Source organism: Scyliorhinus canicula, chromosome 5 (assembly GCF_902713615.1).
Source record: "Scyliorhinus canicula chromosome 5, sScyCan1.1, whole genome shotgun sequence".
NCBI classification, from domain to species: Eukaryota; Metazoa; Chordata; class Chondrichthyes; order Carcharhiniformes; family Scyliorhinidae; genus Scyliorhinus; species Scyliorhinus canicula.
In genome coordinates this window covers 221,664,934-221,688,071 of record NC_052150.1, presented here as the reverse complement: position 1 = coordinate 221,688,071, position 23,138 = coordinate 221,664,934, and the positions used below count along the sequence as shown (strand labels likewise).

General features: G+C 53.9%; 1 protein-coding gene across 2 annotated transcripts in view; it reads left to right on the top strand.

The window, feature by feature from the left end:
• Positions 1-567: 567 nt before the first annotated feature.
• vill (villin-like) overlaps positions 568-23,138 on the top strand; it is a 150,213-nt gene continuing 127,642 nt past the window's right edge. The window contains exon 1 of one of the 2 annotated variants that reach the window (XM_038798570.1): positions 568-679. The gene's annotated coding sequence lies outside the window, so the exon portion shown is untranslated. Of the gene's footprint in view, positions 682-23,138 lie in introns of both variants that reach the window. The other variant, XM_038798569.1, reaches the window with a different exon arrangement.

Genomic DNA, 23,138 nt, shown 5'->3' with positions numbered 1-23,138 from the left:
GGTGGCACAGTGGTTAGCACTGCTGCATCATGGCACGGTAACACAGTGGTTAGCACTGGTGCCTCACATCACCAGGCACCTGGGTTCGATTCCAGCCTCGGGTGACTGTGCGGAGTCTGCACGTTCTCTCCCAGTATCTGCGTGGGTTTCCTCTGGGTGCTCCGGTTTCCTCCCACAATCCAAAGATGTGCGGGTTAGGTGGAACGGCTATGATCAACACAGGTGCTATGAGGATAGGGCGGGGGGGGGGGGGAGTGTGTCCAGGTGGGGTGCTCTTTCCGAGACCCGACGGGCCGAATGGCCTCCTTCTGCACTGTCGGGATTCCATGATGATGATTTGATAGAACGGCGGTGCTGGGCTGAATGGCCTACTTTGCCACTTCCAGCCTGTGTGTGTGTGTTTTTTGGGAGATTTGAAATGAAATCAGGCTCCCGGGGAGAGGAAACTGGCAGAGGCAAGATATTTGAACGACTGAGTCATCGGAACCTTTGTTGGTTTTGCTGCTGCCTCCCTTCCTCTCTCTCTCTCTCTCTCTCTCTCCCCCACCCGCCCTCCCCCTGTTTGACTGAAAGAGCAGGTTTGGCAGGTGTGGCCACGGGCGAGTGAGGAGAGGCTGAGGGCAGGAAGGTGGGCAGTTACTCCCAGCTCCCCGTGCTAGTGAGGTGTGCGAGACAGCAAAGGTAACCTCGAAACTGTGTCACTCTGTTTGTGTGTGTGTGTGCTTTTTGATTACTGCTCATCCACCTATAGAAACTTCTGGAAAAGGATAATCTCAATATTTGGGGCCTGCAAGCTGTCCCAATCTGGGGAAGGCTCTGCCCTTCAGAGTTCTGTTGGAGTGTCGGGCAGCACAGCGAGAGCGCTGAGGGTGGGGATGTGGGTTGTGTTGACGAGGGTCCTGTTACGAGGTTTGGGGGGTGGGGGGAGAGAGAGAGAGAGAAAGTGAGAGAGAGAGAGAGAGAGAGAGAAAGTGAGAGAGAGATTTGGATTAAAAGGATTGAGAGGTTTGACTTTGCTGGAGTCGGGACACGAAGGGGTGGGGACGCATAACCAACCTCAAACCTGGATTTAATTTGTTGCAGGCAGGGATGTGTCTGCGTTTGGAGATGGGAGGGGGTGGTGGGGAAGCAAGTGTGAGGGGGGGGGGCAATGCCCCAAACAAGAGGTGCTGGAGGGTGAAGCCAGCAGGCACCCTCCGGAGAGAACGGCCGTGGAATTTGGAACTTGTCTCTCCCATCGCTGTGGGTGCCTGGAGGGGTGGCGGGGAGGAACCATTTGGCACTCTGAGATTGATTTGTATGAGTTGGGTGAAAGTGTAACGAAGGACGGCTGAAGAGCTGGTCTGATTTGTATAGGGAGCCCGAGGGGCTGAATGGCTTCTGCCTGATCCCAGTGTTCCCAGAGCGTGTGAGGAGGGGGCGGGAGGGGTGGGTATACTGGATGTTCTCATTCGTTTCTGGCGCATGAATCTGGGCTCTGATTTTCCTCAGTGAGATGCAGGAGGAGGGAGTTCGGGGCCGGACGTGTCCCTGATTGCCCTTACAGGAATGTTCCTGAGGTGACCTTTCCCCTTGTCCTCTGCCTCAGGTGCGTCCGGCCCACAGGCCTGTACCGGAGCCTGGGCCGGGTGGCAAGGGAAGGACTAGCATTGATATAGCGCCTTTCGCAACGTCCGAAGCACTTCCGCGGCCTGACGAGAGGCGTTTGATGTGTCGCTGCCGTTGTAACGTAGGAAGACGCGGGCAGCCAATCCTCGCACAGGAAGATCCCACAGCCGTCGAGGCGGGCAACGACCAGGCCACCTACTTTGGTTCGTGGTGTTGGGTTGAGGGGTTAACTATTGGCCGGGGCACCGGGGGAGAGCTCTGCCCTGGGCTGTTCTGTGAAATAGTGCCACGGAATGCTTCACATCCACCCTGGGGGGTACAGAGCGGGCACCGGTTTGGCATTTCATCTGAAAGACGGCACCTCCGACAGTGCGGCACTCCCTCAGTACCACACTGGCTATGTCGTCCTGGATTTTGTGCTTCTCCGTCAAGTGAAAGGTGGGGAGGTGGGTAGGAGTAGTTATGGGGGCGGGGGGGGGGGGGGGGGGGGGAGAGTGGGTGGTGGCACAGGGTGGGCGGGTGGGTTGCTGGGGCAAAGGGGAGAATGAGTCCAAATGCCAGAAGATGGCGCGAGGGTGACTCTGCCACCTGGGCACCCCTCCTGCTGGACGGGCAATCTGCCATCCAGTCGGAGCCTCTCGTCCGTCCGCAAGGCCGCCGCCAAATCAGCCACGATTTGCTTGGCAGCATCAGGAAAAAAATCCAGCATAATACAGCGTGGTGCACCTTTGGGCAAGAGCAGTGCATCATGGGAAGGTCTGGTTAGTGTCACACTCTGTGGAGGCACCCAATATTGTCCAGATGATCTTGGAGTACGCCATTCAGCCCATCAAATCTGCGCTGCATTTGAAACGATTATGAATGATCGGATTGTGGCCTTAACTCCACTGACCTACCTGCCCACTCCCCCCATCATCATCGACTCCCTTGTCGATCAAAAACCTGTCTAACTCAGCCTTGAATGTTTGCAATGACCCAGCCTCGACTGTGGATAGAGAATCCCGAAGACTTACCACCTCCTGAGAGAGGGAATTTCTCCTCATCTCCGTCCACCTCATCCGCATGGAACTCGACGCTCAGCAAGCACCCACAGGCCAGAACGAAGCGATAATCTGTTGAGGATTTTATTGGAAAAAGTACATTTTCAAAACCACTCAGCGAGTCGTTACGACGCTGAAAGAATGGCGGTAGCAAATTCGATCATTACGTCGAGTGGGGGCCCAAAGAGGGAAGTTGGCTGGGCTGCAGGCAGGAAGCAGAAAGAGCGAGCACAATTGGACTTTTCCGTCAATGAGCTGGCAGGGGAACGATGGGCCGAACGGCCTCCGACACTGTTCCCTCATGTGTGGTCCAGGTGCTGTGTTTTGTGCTGGGAGAGTTGACAAGGCCTCAGCACGGCAGCCATCAGTTTTGGAGGCTGTGTAAGGAGATCTGGGCAAGGCTGTTGTGATGTGTGTGGAGAACATTCCGGAGGATTACTGTGGCGAGGCCTCGAAGGGGATCAGTGTTGCTCAGAGCGAGGGACTGTTGGATTGGGCTGACATCCCTCACACACGCCGCCAAGCAGGCCGGCAGCGGTTGCCATGGCGACGTGGAAGGAGCTGGGGCAATTGTGCGAAGCGAGGAGAATTTGGGAGCAGAGATGAGAGAGCGAGGCTGGCACAGGCCTTTCCACAGGGGACACCCCCCCCCCCCCCCCTTCCTCATCCTCAACTGTGAGGATAACTTCAATTTTTCTCTTTATTTTCACCCCCGCACCAGGCCCCCTTCTCCCATCTCCTTCAGAGTGCACGGGAAAACGCAGGCTGGGAATTCCTGCAAGGTGATTCTCCTGGCCATCTACGTGGGATGAGAGCATTGGTGTGCATGTGTGTGGACGTACCAGTATCAGTGTGTGCTGTGTGGGTGCACGCACAAGTGTGCGTTTGTGTACTGTGCGTGCCGACTACTGCATGCGAGTGAGTGAGTGCATGAGTGAGAGTGATTGAGTGTGAGCAGGTGAGTGCGCGAGGGACAGTATGGTTAGGGCACAATTAAGTGAGGGTGTGCGAGTACATAAGTGTGCATGTTTGTGACGTGTGTGCGGGAGTTCATTGAGCGTCTGTGTGAGTGTGAACCCCCTATATTTGGGATGGACAACTGATCACATTTCAGGCACTCGGTAACGCTGTTCCCTCAGTGTTGCTGTAACTCAGTGGTAACGCTGTCCCCTCAGTGTTGCTGTAACTCAGTGGTAGCGCTGTCCCCTCAGTGTTGCTGTAACTCAGTGGTAACGCTGTCCCCTCAGTGTTGCTGTAACTCAGTGGTAGCGCTGTCCCCTCAGTGTTGCTGTAACTCAGTGGTAACGCTGTCCCCTCAGTGTTGCTGTAACTCAGTGGTAGCGCTGTCCCCTCAGTGTTGCTGTAACTCAGTGGTAACGCTGTCCCCTCAGTGTTGCTGTAACTCAGTGGTAGCGCTGTCCCCTCAGTGTTGCTGTAACTCAGTGGTAACGCTGTCCCCTCAGTGTTGCTGTAACTCAGTGGTAACGCTGTCCCCTCAGTGTTGCTGTAACTCAGTGGTAACGCTGTCCCCTCAGTGTTGCTGTAACTCAGTGGTAGCGCTGTCCCCTCAGTGTTGCTGTAACTCAGTGGTAGCGCTGTCCCCTCAGTGTTGCTGTAACTCAGTGGTAGCGCTGTCCCCTCAGTGTTGCTGTAACTCAGTGGTAGCGCTGTCCCCTCAGTGTTGCTGTAACTCAGTGGTAACGCTGTCCCCTCAGTGTTGCTGTAACTCAGTGGTAGCGCTGTCCCCTCAGTGTTGCTGTAACTCAGTGGTAGCGCTGTCCCCTCAGTGTTGCTGTAACTCAGTGGTAACGCTGTCCCCTCAGTGTTGCTGTAACTCAGTGGTAGCGCTGTCCCCTCAGTGTTGCTGTAACTCAGTGGTAGCGCTGTCCCCTCAGTGTTGCTGTAACTCAGTGGTAGCGCTGTCCCCTCAGTGTTGCTGTAACTCAGTGGTAGCGCTGTCCCCTCAGTGTTGCTGTAACTCAGTGGTAGCGCTGTCCCCTCAGTGTTGCTGTAACTCAGTGGTAGCGCTGTCCCCTCAGTGTTGCTGTAACTCAGTGGTAGCGCTGTCCCCTCAGTGTTGCTGTAACTCAGTGGTAGCGCTGTCCCCTCAGTGTTGCTGTAACTCAGTGGTAGCGCTGTCCCCTCAGTGTTGCTGTAACTCAGTGGTAGCGCTGTCCCCTCAGTGTTGCTGTAACTCAGTGGTAACGCTGTCCCCTCAGTGTTGCTGTAACTCAGTGGTAGCGCTGTCCCCTCAGTGTTGTTGTAACTCAGTGGTAACGCTGTCCCCTCAGTGTTGCTGTAACTCAGTGGTAGCGCTGTCCCCTCAGTGTTGCTGTAACTCAGTGGTAACGCTGTCCCCTCAGTGTTGCTGTAACTCAGTGGTAGCGCTGTCCCCTCAGTGTTGCTGTAACTCAGTGGTAGCGCTGTCCCCTCAGTGTTGCTGTAACTCAGTGGTAGCGCTGTCCCCTCAGTGTTGCTGTAACTCAGTGGTAACGCTGTCCCCTCAGTGTTGCTGTAACTCAGTGGTAGCGCTGTCCCCTCAGTGTTGCTGTAACTCAGTGGTAGCGCTGTCCCCTCAGTGTTGCTGTAACTCAGTGGTAGCTCTGTCCCCTCAGTGTTGCTGTAACTCAGTGGTAGCGCTGTCCCCTCAGTGTTGCTGTAACTCAGTGGTAGCGCTGTCCCCTCAGTGTTGCTGTAACTCAGTGGTAACGCTGTCCCCTCAGTGTTGCTGTAACTCAGTGGTAGCGCTGTCCCCTCAGTGTTGCTGTAACTCAGTGGTAGCGCTGTCCCCTCAGTGTTGCTGTAACTCAGTGGTAGCGCTGTCCCCTCAGTGTTGCTGTAACTCAGTGGTAGCGCTGTCCCCTCAGTGTTGCTGTAACTCAGTGGTAGCGCTGTCCCCTCAGTGTTGCTGTAACTCAGTGGTAGCGCTGTCCCCTCAGTGTTGCTGTAACTCAGTGGTAGCGCTGTCCCCTCAGTGTTGCTGTAACTCAGTGGTAGCGCTGTCCCCTCAGTGTTGCTGTAACTCAGTGGTAGCGCTGTCCCCTCAGTGTTGCTGTAACTCAGTGGTAGCGCTGTCCCCTCAGTGTTGCTGTAACTCAGTGGTAGCGCTGTCCCCTCAGTGTTGCTGTAACTCAGTGGTAACGCTGTCCCCTCAGTGTTGCTGTAACTCAGTGGTAGCGCTGTCCCCTCAGTGTTGCTGTAACTCAGTGGTAGCGCTGTCCCCTCAGTGTTGCTGTAACTCAGTGGTAGCGCTGTCCCCTCAGTGTTGCTGTAACTCAGTGGTAACGCTGTCCCCTCAGTGTTGCTGTAACTCAGTGGTAGCGCTGTCCCCTCAGTGTTGCTGTAACTCAGTGGTAGCGCTGTCCCCTCAGTGTTGCTGTAACTCAGTGGTAGCGCTGTCCCCTCAGTGTTGCTGTAACTCAGTGGTAACGCTGTCCCCTCAGTGTTGCTGTAACTCAGTGGTAACGCTGTCCCCTCAGTGTTGCTGTAACTCAGTGGTAGCTCTGTCCCCTCAGTGTTGCTGTAACTCAGTGGTAGCGCTGTCCCCTCAGTGTTGCTGTAACTCAGTGGTAGCGCTGTCCCCTCAGTGTTGCTGTAACTCAGTGGTAGCGCTGTCCCCTCAGTGTTGCTGTAACTCAGTGGTAGCGCTGTCCCCTCAGTGTTGCTGTAACTCAGTGGTAGCGCTGTCCCCTCAGTGTTGCTGTAACTCAGTGGTAGCGCTGTCCCCTCAGTGTTGCTGTAACTCAGTGGTAGCGCTGTCCCCTCAGTGTTGCTGTAACTCAGTGGTAACGCTGTCCCCTCAGTGTTGCTGTAACTCAGTGGTAGCGCTGTCCCCTCAGTGTTGCTGTAACTCAGTGGTAGCGCTGTCCCCTCAGTGTTGCTGTAACTCAGTGGTAGCGCTGTCCCCTCAGTGTTGCTGTAACTCAGTGGTAGCGCTGTCCCCTCAGTGTTGCTGTAACTCAGTGGTAGCGCTGTCCCCTCAGTGTTGCTGTAACTCAGTGGTAACGCTGTCCCCTCAGTGTTGCTGTAACTCAGTGGTAGCGCTGTCCCCTCAGTGTTGCTGTAACTCAGTGGTAGCGCTGTCCCCTCAGTGTTGCTGTAACTCAGTGGTAACGCTGTCCCCTCAGTGTTGCTGTAACTCAGTGGTAACGCTGTCCCCTCAGTGTTGCTGTAACTCAGTGGTAGCGCTGTCCCCTCAGTGTTGCTGTAACTCAGTGGTAGCGCTGTCCCCTCAGTGTTGCTGTAACTCAGTGGTAACGCTGTCCCCTCAGTGTTGCTGTAACTCAGTGGTAGCGCTGTCCCCTCAGTGTTGCTGTAACTCAGTGGTAGCGCTGTCCCCTCAGTGTTGTTGTAACTCAGTGGTAGCGCTGTCCCCTCAGTGTTGCTGTAACTCAGTGGTAGCGCTGTCCCCTCAGTGTTGCTGTAACTCAGTGGTAACGCTGTCCCCTCAGTGTTGCTGTAACTCAGTGGTAGCGCTGTCCCCTCAGTGTTGCTGTAACTCAGTGGTAGCGCTGTCCCCTCAGTGTTGCTGTAACTCAGTGGTAACGCTGTCCCCTCAGTGTTGCTGTAACTCAGTGGTAGCGCTGTCCCCTCAGTGTTGCTGTAACTCAGTGGTAGCGCTGTCCCCTCAGTGTTGCTGTAACTCAGTGGTAGCGCTGTCCCCTCAGTGTTGCTGTAACTCAGTGGTAGTGCTGTCCCCTCAGTGTTGCTGTAACTCAGTGGTAACGCTGTCCCCTCAGTGTTGCTGTAACTCAGTGGTAGCGCTGTCCCCTCAGTGTTGCTGTAACTCAGTGGTAACGCTGTCCCCTCAGTGTTGCTGTAACTCAGTGGTAGCGCTGTCCCCTCAGTGTTGCTGTAACTCAGTGGTAGCGCTGTCCCCTCAGTGTTGCTGTAACTCAGTGGTAGCGCTGTCCCCTCAGTGTTGCTGTAACTCAGTGGTAGCGCTGTCCCCTCAGTGTTGCTGTAACTCAGTGGTAGCGCTGTCCCCTCAGTGTTGCTGTAACTCAGTGGTAGCGCTGTCCCCTCAGTGTTGCTGTAACTCAGTGGTAGCGCTGTCCCCTCAGTGTTGCTGTAACTCAGTGGTAGCGCTGTCCCCTCAGTGTTGCTGTAACTCAGTGGTAGCGCTGTCCCCTCAGTGTTGCTGTAACTCAGTGGTAGCGCTGTCCCCTCAGTGTTGCTGTAACTCAGTGGTAGCGCTGTCCCCTCAGTGTTGCTGTAACTCAGTGGTAGCGCTGTCCCCTCAGTGTTGCTGTAACTCAGTGGTAACGCTGTCCCCTCAGTGTTGCTGTAACTCAGTGGTAACGCTGTCCCCTCAGTGTTGCTGTAACTCAGTGGTAACGCTGTCCCCTCAGTGTTGCTGTAACTCAGTGGTAGCGCTGTCCCCTCAGTGTTGCTGTAACTCAGTGGTAGCGCTGTCCCCTCAGTGTTGCTGTAACTCAGTGGTAGCGCTGTCCCCTCAGTGTTGCTGTAACTCAGTGGTAGCGCTGTCCCCTCAGTGTTGCTGTAACTCAGTGGTAGCGCTGTCCCCTCAGTGTTGCTGTTACTCAGTGGTAGCGCTGTCCCCTCAGTGTTGTTGTAACTCAGTGGTAGCGCTGTCCCCTCAGTGTTGCTGTAACTCAGTGGTAGCGCTGTCCCCTCAGTGTTGCTGTAACTCAGTGGTAGCGCTGTCCCCTCAGTGTTGCTGTAACTCAGTGGTAGCGCTGTCCCCTCAGTGTTGCTGTAACTCAGTGGTAGCGCTGTCCCCTCAGTGTTGCTGTAACTCAGTGGTAGCGCTGTCCCCTCAGTGTTGCTGTAACTCAGTGGTAGCGCTGTCCCCTCAGTGTTGCTGTAACTCAGTGGTAGCGCTGTCCCCTCAGTGTTGCTGTAACTCAGTGGTAGCGCTGTCCCCTCAGTGTTGCTGTAACTCAGTGGTAGCGCTGTCCCCTCAGTGTTGCTGTAACTCAGTGGTAGCGCTGTCCCCTCAGTGTTGCTGTAACTCAGTGGTAGCGCTGTCCCCTCAGTGTTGCTGTAACTCAGTGGTAGCGCTGTCCCCTCAGTGTTGCTGTAACTCAGTGGTAGCGCTGTCCCCTCAGTGTTGCTGTAACTCAGTGGTAGCGCTGTCCCCTCAGTGTTGCTGTAACTCAGTGGTAGCGCTGTCCCCTCAGTGTTGCTGTAACTCAGTGGTAGCGCTGTCCCCTCAGTGTTGCTGTAACTCAGTGGTAGCGCTGTCCCCTCAGTGTTGCTGTAACTCAGTGGTAGCGCTGTCCCCTCAGTGTTGCTGTAACTCAGTGGTAGCGCTGTCCCCTCAGTGTTGCTGTAACTCAGTGGTAGCGCTGTCCCCTCAGTGTTGCTGTAACTCAGTGGTAGCGCTGTCCCCTCAGTGTTGCTGTAACTCAGTGGTAGCGCTGTCCCCTCAGTGTTGCTGTAACTCAGTGGTAGCGCTGTCCCCTCAGTGTTGCTGTAACTCAGTGGTAGCGCTGTCCCCTCAGTGTTGCTGTAACTCAGTGGTAGCGCTGTCCCCTCAGTGTTGCTGTAACTCAGTGGTAGCGCTGTCCCCTCAGTGTTGCTGTAACTCAGTGGTAACGCTGTCCCCTCAGTGTTGCTGTAACTCAGTGGTAGCGCTGTCCCCTCAGTGTTGCTGTAACTCAGTGGTAACGCTGTCCCCTCAGTGTTGCTGTAACTCAGTGGTAGCGCTGTCCCCTCAGTGTTGCTGTAACTCAGTGGTAGCGCTGTCCCCTCAGTGTTGCTGTAACTCAGTGGTAACGCTGTCCCCTCAGTGTTGCTGTAACTCAGTGGTAACGCTGTCCCCTCAGTGTTGCTGTAACTCAGTGGTAGCGCTGTCCCCTCAGTGTTGCTGTAACTCAGTGGTAGCGCTGTCCCCTCAGTGTTGCTGTAACTCAGTGGTAGCGCTGTCCCCTCAGTGTTGCTGTAACTCAGTGGTAGCGCTGTCCCCTCAGTGTTGCTGTAACTCAGTGGTAACGCTGTCCCCTCAGTGTTGCTGTAACTCAGTGGTAACGCTGTCCCCTCAGTGTTGCTGTAACTCAGTGGTAGCGCTGTCCCCTCAGTGTTGCTGTAACTCAGTGGTAGCGCTGTCCCCTCAGTGTTGCTGTAACTCAGTGGTAGCGCTGTCCCCTCAGTGTTGCTGTAACTCAGTGGTAACGCTGTCCCCTCAGTGTTGCTGTAACTCAGTGGTAAGCGCTGTCCCCTCAGTGTTGCTGTAACTCAGTGGTAGCGCTGTCCCCTCAGTGTTGCTGTAACTCAGTGGTAACGCTGTCCCCTCAGTGTTGCTGTAACTCAGTGGTAGCGCTGTCCCCTCAGTGTTGCTGTAACTCAGTGGTAGCGCTGTCCCCTCAGTGTTGCTGTAACTCAGTGGTAGCGCTGTCCCCTCAGTGTTGCTGTAACTCAGTGGTAGCGCTGTCCCCTCAGTGTTGCTGTAACTCAGTGGTAGCGCTGTCCCCTCAGTGTTGCTGTAACTCAGTGGTAACGCTGTCCCCTCAGTGTTGCTGTAACTCAGTGGTAGCGCTGTCCCCTCAGTGTTGCTGTAACTCAGTGGTAGCGCTGTCCCCTCAGTGTTGCTGTAACTCAGTGGTAGCGCTGTCCCCTCAGTGTTGCTGTAACTCAGTGGTAGCGCTGTCCCCTCAGTGTTGCTGTAACTCAGTGGTAGCTCTGTCCCCTCAGTGTTGCTGTAACTCAGTGGTAGCGCTGTCCCCTCAGTGTTGCTGTAACTCAGTGGTAACGCTGTCCCCTCAGTGTTGCTGTAACTCAGTGGTAGCGCTGTCCCCTCAGTGTTGCTGTAACTCAGTGGTAGCGCTGTCCCCTCAGTGTTGCTGTAACTCAGTGGCAGCGCTGTCCCCTCAGTGTTGCTGTAACTCAGTGGTAGCGCTGTCCCCTCAGTGTTGCTGTAACTCAGTGGTAGCGCTGTCCCCTCAGTGTTGCTGTAACTCAGTGGTAGCGCTGTCCCCTCAGTGTTGCTGTAACTCAGTGGTAGCGCTGTCCCCTCAGTGTTGCTGTAACTCAGTGGTAGCGCTGTCCCCTCAGTGTTGCTGTAACTCAGTGGTAGCGCTGTCCCCTCAGTGTTGCTGTAACTCAGTGGTAGCGCTGTCCCCTCAGTGTTGCTGTAACTCAGTGGTAACGCTGTCCCCTCAGTGTTGCTGTAACTCAGTGGTACAGCTGTCCCCTCAGTGTTGCTGTAACTCAGTGGTAGCGCTGTCCCCTCAGTGTTGCTGTAACTCAGTGGTAGCGCTGTCCCCTCAGTGTTGCTGTAACTCAGTGGTAGCGCTGTCCCCTCAGTGTTGCTGTAACTCAGTGGTAGCGCTGTCCCCTCAGTGTTGCTGTAACTCAGTGGTAACGCTGTCCCCTCAGTGTTGCTGTAACTCAGTGGTAACGCTGTCCCCTCAGTGTTGCTGTAACTCAGTGGTAGCGCTGTCCCCTCAGTGTTGCTGTAACTCAGTGGTAGCGCTGTCCCCTCAGTGTTGCTGTAACTCAGTGGTAGCGCTGTCCCCTCAGTGTTGCTGTAACTCAGTTGTTGCTGTAACTCAGTGGTAGCGCTGTCCCCTCAGTGTTGCTGTAACTCAGTGGTAGCGCTGTCCCCTCAGTGTTGCTGTAACTCAGTGGTAGCGCTGTCCCCTCAGTGTTGCTGTAACTCAGTGGTAGCGCTGTCCCCTCAGTGTTGCTGTAACTCAGTGGTAGCGCTGTCCCCTCAGTGTTGCTGTAACTCAGTGGTAACGCTGTCCCCTCAGTGTTGCTGTAACTCAGTGGTACGCTGTCCCCTCAGTGTTGCTGTAACTCAGTGGTAACGCTGTCCCCTCAGTGTTGCTGTAACTCAGTGGTAAGCGCTGTCCCCTCAGTGTTGCTGTAACTCAGTGGTAGCGCTGTCCCCTCAGTGTTGCTGTAACTCAGTGGTAACGCTGTCCCCTCAGTGTTGCTGTAACTCAGTGGTAGCGCTGTCCCCTCAGTGTTGCTGTAACTCAGTGGTAGCGCTGTCCCCTCAGTGTTGCTGTAACTCAGTGGTAGCGCTGTCCCCTCAGTGTTGCTGTAACTCAGTGGTAACGCTGTCCCCTCAGTGTTGCTGTAACTCAGTGGTAGCGCTGTCCCCTCAGTGTTGCTGTAACTCAGTGGTAGCGCTGTCCCCTCAGTGTTGCTGTAACTCAGTGGTAACGCTGTCCCCTCAGTGTTGCTGTAACTCAGTGGTAACGCTGTCCCCTCAGTGTTGCTGTAACTCAGTGGTAACGCTGTCCCCTCAGTGTTGCTGTAACTCAGTGGTAGCGCTGTCCCCTCAGTGTTGCTGTAACTCAGTGGTAGCGCTGTCCCCTCAGTGTTGCTGTAACTCAGTGGTAGCGCTGTCCCCTCAGTGTTGCTGTAACTCAGTGGTAGCGCTGTCCCCTCAGTGTTGCTGTAACTCAGTGGTAGCTCTGTCCCCTCAGTGTTGCTGTAACTCAGTGGTAACGCTGTCCCCTCAGTGTTGCTGTAACTCAGTGGTAGCGCTGTCCCCTCAGTGTTGCTGTAACTCAGTGGTAACGCTGTCCCCTCAGTGTTGCTGTAACTCAGTGGTAGCGCTGTCCCCTCAGTGTTGCTGTAACTCAGTGGTAACGCTGTCCCCTCAGTGTTGTTGTAACTCAGTGGTAGCGCTGTCCCCTCAGTGTTGCTGTAACTCAGTGGTAGCGCTGTCCCCTCAGTGTTGCTGTAACTCAGTGGTAGCGCTGTCCCCTCAGTGTTGCTGTAACTCAGTGGTAACGCTGTCCCCTCAGTGTTGCTGTAACTCAGTGGTAGCGCTGTCCCCTCAGTGTTGCTGTAACTCAGTGGTAGCGCTGTCCCCTCAGTGTTGCTGTAACTCAGTGGTAGCGCTGTCCCCTCAGTGTTGCTGTAACTCAGTGGTACGCTGTCCCCTCAGTGTTGCTGTAACTCAGTGGTAGCGCTGTCCCCTCAGTGTTGCTGTAACTCAGTGGTAGCGCTGTCCCCTCAGTGTTGCTGTAACTCAGTGGTAACGCTGTCCCCTCAGTGTTGCTGTAACTCAGTGGTACGCTGTCCCCTCAGTGTTGCTGTAACTCAGTGGTAGCGCTGTCCCCTCAGTGTTGCTGTAACTCAGTGGTAGCGCTGTCCCCTCAGTGTTGCTGTAACTCAGTGGTAGCGCTGTCCCCTCAGTGTTGCTTGTAACTCAGTGGTAGCGCTGTCCCCTCAGTGTTGCTGTAACTCAGTGGTAGCGCTGTCCCCTCAGTGTTGCTGTAACTCAGTGGTAGCGCTGTCCCCTCAGTGTTGCTGTAACTCAGTGGTAGCGCTGTCCCCTCAGTGTTGCTGTAACTCAGTGGTAGCGCTGTCCCCTCAGTGTTGCTGTAACTCAGTGGTAGCGCTGTCCCCTCAGTGTTGCTGTAACTCAGTGGTAGCGCTGTCCCCTCAGTGTTGCTGTAACTCAGTGGTAACGCTGTCCCCTCAGTGTTGCTGTAACTCAGTGGTAGCGCTGTCCCCTCAGTGTTGCTGTAACTCAGTGGTAGCGCTGTCCCCTCAGTGTTGCTGTAACTCAGTGGTAGCGCTGTCCCCTCAGTGTTGCTGTAACTCAGTGGTAACGCTGTCCCCTCAGTGTTGCTGTAACTCAGTGGTAGCGCTGTCCCCTCAGTGTTGCTGTAACTCAGTGGTAGCGCTGTCCCCTCAGTGTTGCTGTAACTCAGTGGTAGCGCTGTCCCCTCAGTGTTGCTGTAACTCAGTGGTAGCTCTGTCCCCTCAGTGTTGCTGTAACTCAGTGGTAGCGCTGTCCCCTCAGTGTTGCTGTAACTCAGTGGTAGCGCTGTCCCCTCAGTGTTGCTGTAACTCAGTGGTAGCGCTGTCCCCTCAGTGTTGCTGTAACTCAGTGGTAACGCTGTCCCTCAGTGTTGCTGTAACTCAGTGGTAACGCTGTCCCCTCAGTGTTGCTGTAACTCAGTGGTAGCGCTGTCCCCTCAGTGTTGCTGTAACTCAGTGGTAGCGCTGTCCCCTCAGTGTTGCTGTAACTCAGTGGTAGCGCTGTCCCCTCAGTGTTGCTGTAACTCAGTGGTAACGCTGTCCCCTCAGTGTTGCTGTAACTCAGTGGTAGCGCTGTCCCCTCAGTGTTGCTGTAACTCAGTGGTAGCGCTGTCCCCTCAGTGTTGCTGTAACTCAGTGGTAGCGCTGTCCCCTCAGTGTTGCTGTAACTCAGTGGTAACGCTGTCCCCTCAGTGTTGCTGTAACTCAGTGGTAACGCTGTCCCCTCAGTGTTGCTGTAACTCAGTGGTAACGCTGTCCCCTCAGTGTTGCTGTAACTCAGTGGTAGCGCTGTCCCCTCAGTGTTGCTGTAGCTCAGTGGTAACGCTGTCCCCTCAGTGTTGTTGTCACTCCGTAGTAGCGCTGTCCCCTCAGTGTTGCTGTAACTCAGTGGTAGCGCTGTCCCCTCAGTGTTGCTGTAACTCAGTGGTAGCGCTGTCCCCTCAGTGTTGCTGTAACTCAGTGGTAGCGCTGTCCCCTCAGTGTTGCTGTAACTCAGTGGTAGCTCTGTCCCCTCAGTGTTGCTGTAACTCAGTGGTAGCGCTGTCCCCTCAGTGTTGCTGTAACTCAGTGGTAGCGCTGTCCCCTCAGTGTTGCTGTAACTCAGTGGTAGCGCTGTCCCCTCAGTGTTGCTGTAACTCAGTGGTAAGCGCTGTCCCCTCAGTGTTGCTGTAACTCAGTGGTAGCGCTGTCCCCTCAGTGTTGCTGTAACTCAGTGGTAACGCTGTCCCCTCAGTGTTGCTGTAACTCAGTGGTAACGCTGTCCCCTCAGTGTTGCTGTAACTCAGTGGTAACGCTGTCCCCTCAGTGTTGCTGTAACTCAGTGGTAGCGCTGTCCCCTCAGTGTTGCTGTAACTCAGTGGTAACGCTGTCCCCTCAGTGTTGCTGTAACTCAGTGGTAACGCTGTCCCCTCAGTGTTGCTGTAACTCAGTGGTAGCGCTGTCCCCTCAGTGTTGCTGTAACTCAGTGGTAACGCTGTCCCCTCAGTGTTGCTGTAACTCAGTGGTAGCGCTGTCCCCTCAGTGTTGCTGTAACTCAGTGGTAGCGCTGTCCCCTCAGTGTTGCTGTAACTCAGTGGTAGCGCTGTCCCCTCAGTGTTGCTGTAACTCAGTGGTAACGCTGTCCCCTCAGTGTTGCTGTAACTCAGTGGTAACGCTGTCCCCTCAGTGTTGCTGTAACTCAGTGGTAGCGCTGTCCCCTCAGTGTTGCTGTAACTCAGTGGTAACGCTGTCCCCTCAGTGTTGCTGTAACTCAGTGGTAACGCTGTCCCCTCAGTGTTGCTGTAACTCAGTGGTAACGCTGTCCCCTCAGTGTTGCTGTAACTCAGTGGTAACGCTGTCCCCTCAGTGTTGCTGTAACTCAGTGGTAGCGCTGTCCCCTCAGTGTTGCTGTAACTCAGTGGTAGCGCTGTCCCCTCAGTGTTGCTGTAACTCAGTGGTAGCGCTGTCCCCTCAGTGTTGCTGTAACTCAGTGGTAGCGCTGTCCCCTCAGTGTTGCTGTAACTCAGTGGTAGCGCTGTCCCCTCAGTGTTGCTGTAACTCAGTGGTAACGCTGTCCCCTCAGTGTTGCTGTAACTCAGTGGTAGCGCTGTCCCCTCAGTGTTGCTGTAACTCAGTGGTAGCGCTGTCCCCTCAGTGTTGCTGTAACTCAGTGGTAGCGCTGTCCCCTCAGTGTTGCTGTAACTCAGTGGTAGCGCTGTCCCCTCAGTGTTGCTGTAACTCAGTGGTAGCGCTGTCCCCTCAGTGTTGCTGTAACTCAGTGGTAGCGCTGTCCCCTCAGTGTTGCTGTAACTCAGTGGTAGCGCTGTCCGTAGGTAGCGCTGTCCCCTCAGTGTTGCTGTAACTCAGTGGTAACGCTGTCCCCTCAGTGTTGCTGTAACTCAGTAGGTAGCGCTGTCCCCTCAGTGTTGCTGTAACTCAGTGGTAGCGCTGTCCCCTCAGTGTTGCTGTAACTCAGTGGTAGCTCTGTCCCCTCAGTGTTGCTGTAACTCAGTGGTAGCGCTGTCCCCTCAGTGTTGCTGTAACTCAGTGGTAGCGCTGTCCCCTCAGTGTTGCTGTAACTCAGTGGTAGCGCTGTCCCCTCAGTGTTGCTGTAACTCAGTGGTAACGCTGTCCCCTCAGTGTTGTAACTCAGTGGTAGCGCTGTCCCCTCAGTGTTGCTGTAACTCAGTGGTAGCGCTGTCCCCTCAGTGTTGCTGTAACTCAGTGGTAGCGCTGTCCCCTCAGTGTTGCTGTAACTCAGTGGTAACGCTGTCCCCTCAGTGTTGTTGTAACTCAGTGGTAACGCTGTCCCCTCAGTGTTGCTGTAACTCAGTGGTAACGCTGTCCCCTCTGTGTTGCTGTAACTCAGTGGTAGCGCTGTCCCCTCAGTGTTGCTGTAACTCAGTGGTAACGCTGTCCTCTCAGTGTTGCTGTAACTCAGTGATAACGCTGTCACCTCAGTGTTGCTGTAACTCAGTGGTAGCGCTGTCACCTCAGTGTTGCTGTAACTCAGTGGTAGCGCTGTCCCCTCAGTGTTGCTGTAACTCAGTGGTAGCGCTGTCCCCTCAGTGTTGCTGTAACTCAGTGGTAGCGCCTGTCCCCTCAGTGTTGCTGTAACTCAGTGGTAGCGCTGTCCCCTCAGTGTTGCTGTAACTCAGTGGTAACGCTGTCCCCTCAGTGCTGTAACTCAGTGGTAGCGCTGTCCCCTCAGTGTTGCTGTAACTCAGTGGTAGCGCTGTCCCCTCAGTGTTGCTGTAACTCAGTGGTAGCGCTGTCCCCTCAGTGTTGCTGTAACTCAGTGGTAACGCTGTCCCCTCAGTGTTGTTGTAACTCAGTGGTAGCTCTGTCCCCTCAGTGTTGCTGTAACTCAGTGGTAACGCTGTCCCCTCAGTGTTGCTGTAACTCAGTGGTAGCGCTGTCCCCTCAGTGTTGCTGTAACTCAGTGGTAGCGCTGTCCCCTCAGTGTTGCTGTAACTCAGTGGTAACGCTGTCCCCTCAGTGTTGCTGTAACTCAGTGGTAGCGCTGTCCCCTCAGTGTTGTAACTCAGTGGTAGCGCTGTCCCCTCAGTGTTGCTGTAACTCAGTGGTAGCGCTGTCCCCTCAGTGTTGCTGTAACTCAGTGGTAACGCTGTCCCCTCAGTGTTGCTGTAACTCAGTGGTAGCGCTGTCCCCTCAGTGTTGCTGTAACTCAGTGGTAACGCTGTCCCCTCAGTGTTGCTGTAACTCAGTGGTAACGCTGTCCCCTCAGTGTTGCTGTAACTCAGTGGTAACGCTGTCCCCTCAGTGTTGCGGTAACTCAGTGGTAACGCTGTCCCCTCAGTGTTGCTGTAACTCAGTGGTAGCGCTGTCCCCTCAGTGTTGCTGTAACTCAGTGGTAGCTCTGTCCCCTCAGTGTTGCTGTAACTCAGTGGTAGCTCTGTCCCCTCAATGTTGCTGTAACTCAGTGGTAGCGCTGTCCCCTCAGTGTTGTAACTCAGTGGTAGCTCTGTCACCTCAGTGTTGCTGTAACTCAGTGGTAGCGCTGTCCCCTCAGTGTTGCTGTAACTCAGTGGTAACGCTGTCCCCTCAGTGTTGTAACTCAGTGGTAACGCTGTCCCCTCAGTGTTGTAACTCAGTGGTAGGGCTGTCCCCTCAGTGTTGTAACTCAGTGGTAACGCTGTCCCCTCAGTGTTGCTGTAACTCAGTGGTAACGCTGTCCCCTCAGTGTTGCTGTAACTCAGTGGTAACGCTGTCCCCTCAGTGTTGCTGTAACTCAGTGGTAACGCTGTCCCCTCAGTGTTGTAACTCAGTGGTAGCGCTGTCCCCTCAGTGTTGCTGTAACTCAGTGGTAACGCTGTCCCCTCAGTGTTGCTGTAACTCAGTGGTAACGCTGTCCCCTCAGTGTTGCTGTAACTCAGTGGTAGCGCTGTCCCCTCAGTGTTGCTGTAACTCAGTGGTAACGCTGTCCCCTCAGTGTTGCTGTAACTCAGTGGTAGCGCTGTCCCCTCAGTGTTGCTGTAACTCAGTGGTAACGCTGTCCCCTCAGTGTTGCTGTAACTCAGTGGTAGCACTGTCCCCTCAGTGTTGCTGTAACTCAGTGGTAACGCTGTCCCCTCAGTGTTGCTGTAACTCAGTGGTAGCGCTGTCCCCTCAGTGTTGCTGTAACTCAGTGGTAACGCTGTCCCCTCAGTGTTGTAACTCAGTGGTAGCGCTGTCGCCTCAGTGTTGTAACTCAGTGGTAACGCTGTCCGCTCAGTGTTGCTGTAACTCAGTGGTAACGCTGTCCCCTCAGTGTTGCTGTAACTCAGTGGTAGCGCTGTCCCCTCAGTGTTGTAACTCAGTGGTAACGCTGTCCCCTCAGTGTTGCTGTAACTCAGTGGTAACGCTGTCACCTCAGTGTTGCTGTAACTCAGTGGTAACGCTGTCCCCTCAGTGTTGCTGTAACTCAGTGGTAACGCTGTCCCCTCAGTGTTGCTGTAACTCAGTGGTAGCTCTGTCCCCTCAGTGTTGCTGTAACTCAGTGGTAGCTCTGTCCCCTCAGTGTTGCTGTAACTCAGTGGTAGCGCTGTCCCCTCAGTGTTGCTGTAACTCAGTGGTAGCGCTGTCCCCTCAGTGTTGCTGTAACTCAGTGGTAGCGCTGTCCCCTCAGTGTTGCTGTAACTCAGTGGTAACGCTGTCCCCTCAGTGTTGCTGTAACTCAGTGGTAGCGCTGTCCCCTCAGTGTTGCTGTAACTCAGTGGTAGCGCTGTCCCCTCAGTGTTGCTGTAACTCAGTGGTAACGCTGTCCCCTCAGTGTTGCTGTAACTCAGTGGTAACGCTGTCCCCTCAGTGTTGCTGTAACTCAGTGGTAACGCTGTCCCCTCAGTGTTGTTGTAACTCAGTGGTAGCGCTGTCCCCTCAGTGTTGCTGTAACTCAGTGGTAACGCTGTCCCCTCAGTGTTGTTGTCACTCCGTAGTCGCGCTGTCCCCTCAGTGTTGCTGTAACTCAGTGGTAGGGCTGTCCCCTCAGTGTTGCTGTAACTCAGTGGTAGCTCTGTCCCCTCAGTGTTGCTGTAACTCAGTGGTAGCGCTGTCCCCTCAGTGTTGCTGTAACTCAGTGGTAGCGCCGTCCCCTCAGTGTTGCTGTAACTCAGTGGTAGGGCTGTCCCCTCAGTGTTGCTGTAACTCAGTGGTAACGCTGTCCCCTCAGTTGCTGTAACTCAGTGGTAGCGCTGTCCCCTCAGTGTTGCTGTAACTCAGTGGTAGCGCTGTCCCCTCAGTGTTGCTGTAACTCAGTGGTAGCGCTGTCCCCTCAGTGTTGCTGTAACTCAGTGGTAACGCTGTCCCCTCAGTGTTGTTGTAACTCAGTGGTAACGCTGTCCCCTCAGTGTTGCTGTAACTCAGTGGTAACGCTGTCCCCTCTGTGTTGCTGTAACTCAGTGGTAGCGCTGTCCCCTCAGTGTTGCTGTAACTCAGTGGTAACGCTGTCCTCTCAGTGTTGCTGTAACTCAGTGATAACGCTGTCACCTCAGTGTTGCTGTAACTCAGTGGTAGCGCTGTCACCTCAGTGTTGCTGTAACTCAGTGGTAGCGCTGTCCCCTCAGTGTTGCTGTAACTCAGTGGTAGCGCTGTCCCCTCAGTGTTGCTGTAACTCAGTGGTAGCGCCGTCCCCTCAGTGTTGCTGTAACTCAGTGGTAGGGCTGTCCCCTCAGTGTTGCTGTAACTCAGTGGTAACGCTGTCCCCTCAGTGCTGTAACTCAGTGGTAGCGCTGTCCCCTCAGTGTTGCTGTAACTCAGTGGTAGCGCTGTCCCCTCAGTGTTGCTGTAACTCAGTGGTAGCGCTGTCCCCTCAGTGTTGCTGTAACTCAGTGGTAACGCTGTCCCCTCAGTGTTGTTGTAACTCAGTGGTAGCTCTGTCCCCTCAGTGTTGCTGTAACTCAGTGGTAACGCTGTCCCCTCAGTGTTGTTGTAACTCAGTGGTAGCGCTGTCCCCTCAGTGTTGCTGTAACTCAGTGGTAGCGCTGTCCCCTCAGTGTTGCTGTAACTCAGTGGTAACGCTGTCCCCTCAGTGTTGCTGTAACTCAGTGGTAGCGCTGTCCCCTCAGTGTTGTAACTCAGTGGTAGCGCTGTCCCCTCAGTGTTGCTGTAACTCAGTGGTAGGGCTGTCCCCTCAGTGTTGCTGTAACTCAGTGGTAACGCTGTCCCCTCAGTGTTGCTGTAACTCAGTGGTAGCGCTGTCCCCTCAGTGTTGCTGTAACTCAGTGGTAACGCTGTCCCCTCAGTGTTGCTGTAACTCAGTGGTAACGCTGTCCCCTCAGTGTTGCTGTAACTCAGTGGTAACGCTATCCCCTCAGTGTTGCGGTAACTCAGTGGTAACGCTGTCCCCTCAGTGTTGCTGTAACTCAGTGGTAGCGCTGTCCCCTCAGTGTTGCTGTAACTCAGTGGTAGCTCTGTCCCCTCAGTGTTGCTGTAACTCAGTGGTAGCTCTGTCCCCTCAATGTTGCTGTAACTCAGTGGTAGCGCTGTCCCCTCAGTGTTGTAACTCAGTGGTAGCTCTGTCACCTCAGTGTTGCTGTAACTCAGTGGTAGCGCTGTCCCCTCAGTGTTGCTGTAACTCAGTGGTAGGGCTGTCCCCTCAGTGTTGTAACTCAGTGGTAACGCTGTCCCCTCAGTGTTGCTGTAACTCAGTGGTAACGCTGTCCCCTCAGTGTTGCTGTAACTCAGTGGTAACGCTGTCCCCTCAGTGTTGTTGTAACTCAGTGGTAGCTCTGTCCCCTCAGTGTTGCTGTAACTCAGTGGTAACGCTGTCCCCTCAGTGTTGCTGTAGCTCAGTGGTAACGCTGTCCCCTCAGTGTTGCTGTAACTCAGTGGTAGCTCTGTCCCCTCAGTGTTGCTGTAACTCAGTGGTAGCGCTGCCCCCTCAGTGTTGTTGTAACTCAGTGGTAGCGCTGTCCCCTCAGTGTTGTTGTAACTCAGTGGTAGGGCTGTCCCCTCAGTGTTGCTGTAACTCAGTGGTAGCGCTGTCCCCTCAGTGTTGTAACTCAGTGGTAGCGCTGTCCGCTCAGTGTTGCTGTAACTCAGTGGTAACGCTGTCCCCTCAGTGTTGCTGTAACTCAGTGGTAACGCTGTCCCCTCAGTGCTGTAACTCAGTGGTAGCGCTGTCCCCTCAGTGTTGCTGTAACTCAGTGGTAGCTCTGTCCCCTCAGTGTTGCTGTAACTCAGTGGTAGCGCTGTCCCCTCAGTGTTGCTGTAACTCAGTGGTAGCGCTGTCCCCTCAGTGTTGCTGTAACTCAGTGGTAACGCTGTCCCCTCAGTGTTGCTGTAACTCAGTGGTAGCGCTGTCCCCTCAGTGTTGCTGTAACTCAGTGGTAGCTCTGTCCCCTCAGTGTTGCTGTAACTCAGTGGTAACGCTGTCCCCTCAGTGTTGCTGTAACTCAGTGGTAGCTCTGTCCCCTCAGTGTTGCTGTAACTCAGTGGTAACGCTGTCCCCTCAGTGTTGCTGTAACTCAGTGGTAGCGCTGTCGCCTCAGTGTTGCTGTAACTCAGTGGTAGCTCTGTCCCCTCAGTGTTGCTGTAACTCAGTGGTAACGCTGTCCCCTCAGTGTTGCTGTAACTCAGTGGTAGCGCTGTCCCCTCAGTGTTGCTGTAACTCAGTGGTAGCTCTGTCCCCTCAGTGTTGTAACTCAGTGGTAGCGCTGTCCCCTCAGTGTTGCTGTAACTCAGTGGTAACGCTGTCCCCTCAGTGTTGCTGTAACTCAGTGGTAGCTCTGTCCCCTCAGTGTTGCTGTAACTCAGTGGTAGCGCTGTCCCCTCAGTGTTGCTGTAACTCAGTGGTAGCGCTGTCCCCTCAGTGTTGTAACTCAGTGGTAGCGCTGTCCCCTCAGTGTTGCTGTAACTCAGTGGTAACGCTGTCCCCTCAGTGCTGCTGTAACTCAGTGGTAGCGCTGTCCCCTCAGTGTTGCTGTAACTCAGTGGTAACGCTGTCCCCACAGTGTTGCTGTAACTCAGTGGTAGCGCTGTCCCCTCAGTGTTGCTGTAACTCAGTGGTAGCTCTGTCCCCTCAGTGTTGCTGTAACTCAGTGGTAGCTCTGTCCCCTCAGTGTTGCTGTAACTCAGTGGTAACGCTGTCCCATCAGTATTGCTGTAACTCAGTGGTAGCGCTGTCCCCACAGTGCTGCTGTAACTCAGTGTGAGAGCTGTCACCTCAGTGTTGCTGTAACTCAGTGGTAACGCTGTCCCCTCAGTGTTGTTGTCACTCCGTAGTCGCGCTGTCACCTTACTTTGTTTGTTTTGTTTGTTTGTATGTTTGTTGATTGTCATCTGTCTTGAGATACACTGAAATGTATTGTTCTTCGTACTCTTCGGACAGTTTGTTCCATACATAAAAGAAATTCAGGGAAACGTAATAACACAAAATAAATACATAGACACAGGCATCGGGTGAAGCATACTGAGTGTAGTACTACTCAGTGGAGAATGTTTGTGAAGAGATCTGGTTAGTCCCTCAGAGGGTCATTTCGGAGTCTGGTAACAGCGGGGAAGAAGCTGTTTTTGAATCTGTTCGTGCGTGTTCTCAGACTTTTGTATCTCCTGCCTGAATGAAGAAGATAGAAGTGTGAGTAAGCCGAGTAGGAGGGGTCTTTGATTATGCTGCCCGCTTTCCCCAGGCAGCGGGAGGTAGATGGAGTCAATGAATGGGAGGGAGTTTTGTGTTAAGGACTGGGCTGTGTTCATGACTCTCTGTAGTTTGTTACGAACTTGGGCCGGGCAGTTGCAAACCAGGTTGTGATGGAGCCAGATAGGATGTTTTCTGTAATGTTCTCTTTGGATGGCCTTATTTATTACAAGAACACTTGTAGTTAAAGTTATAAATGATTTATTAACATTTACCGGGATGAACTATTTCCAAGGCAGTAGATGAACAAATGCAAAATCATGCACATGCAAGCTCTCTCTCTTACTTCCTCCTTCCAGTGTCTGGTCAACTGACTTTACATTCACTTATATACTTGCGAGCCTCTTCAGTCGGTGATTTACAGCGCAACCATGATACCTCCTTTCCTTTGAAGGAATAAATTAATGCATTATCATCAGTTTATTTACGTGTGATATCATGAGCCTCTGAGTCTAACTGTATAATTTAAAAAAAATTTAAAACTGGTTTTGACAAATATACATATATAATCCATAGATATCTATCTATGTTTCCAGCTAAAACAAGGACCGTTGTCGCTCACGACGACTTGAGGAATTCCGTGTCTAGCAAATATTGACTTGGTGTGCAGTATTACGCTGCTTGCTTTTATGCTTGACAGTAGGGCCATTTTGGGATGGTTTGAAAATCGGTCAAGTTTCACGACAGCCTCCGAGTCTATGATCATAAAATAATCTTGCCCTTGTAGGTGAAAGAGATCCAGACCTACTTTCTGCCATGGTGCTGTTGGTAAATCAGATATTTGCATAGGTCTCTTGTTTGCTTGCAACGATGCATCTGGCATGTGTCACAGCTACTGACCATCTTGTCAATATCCTGGTTTATAACTGGCCAGTAAACAGAATCGCGAGCTCTCCATTTATATTTTT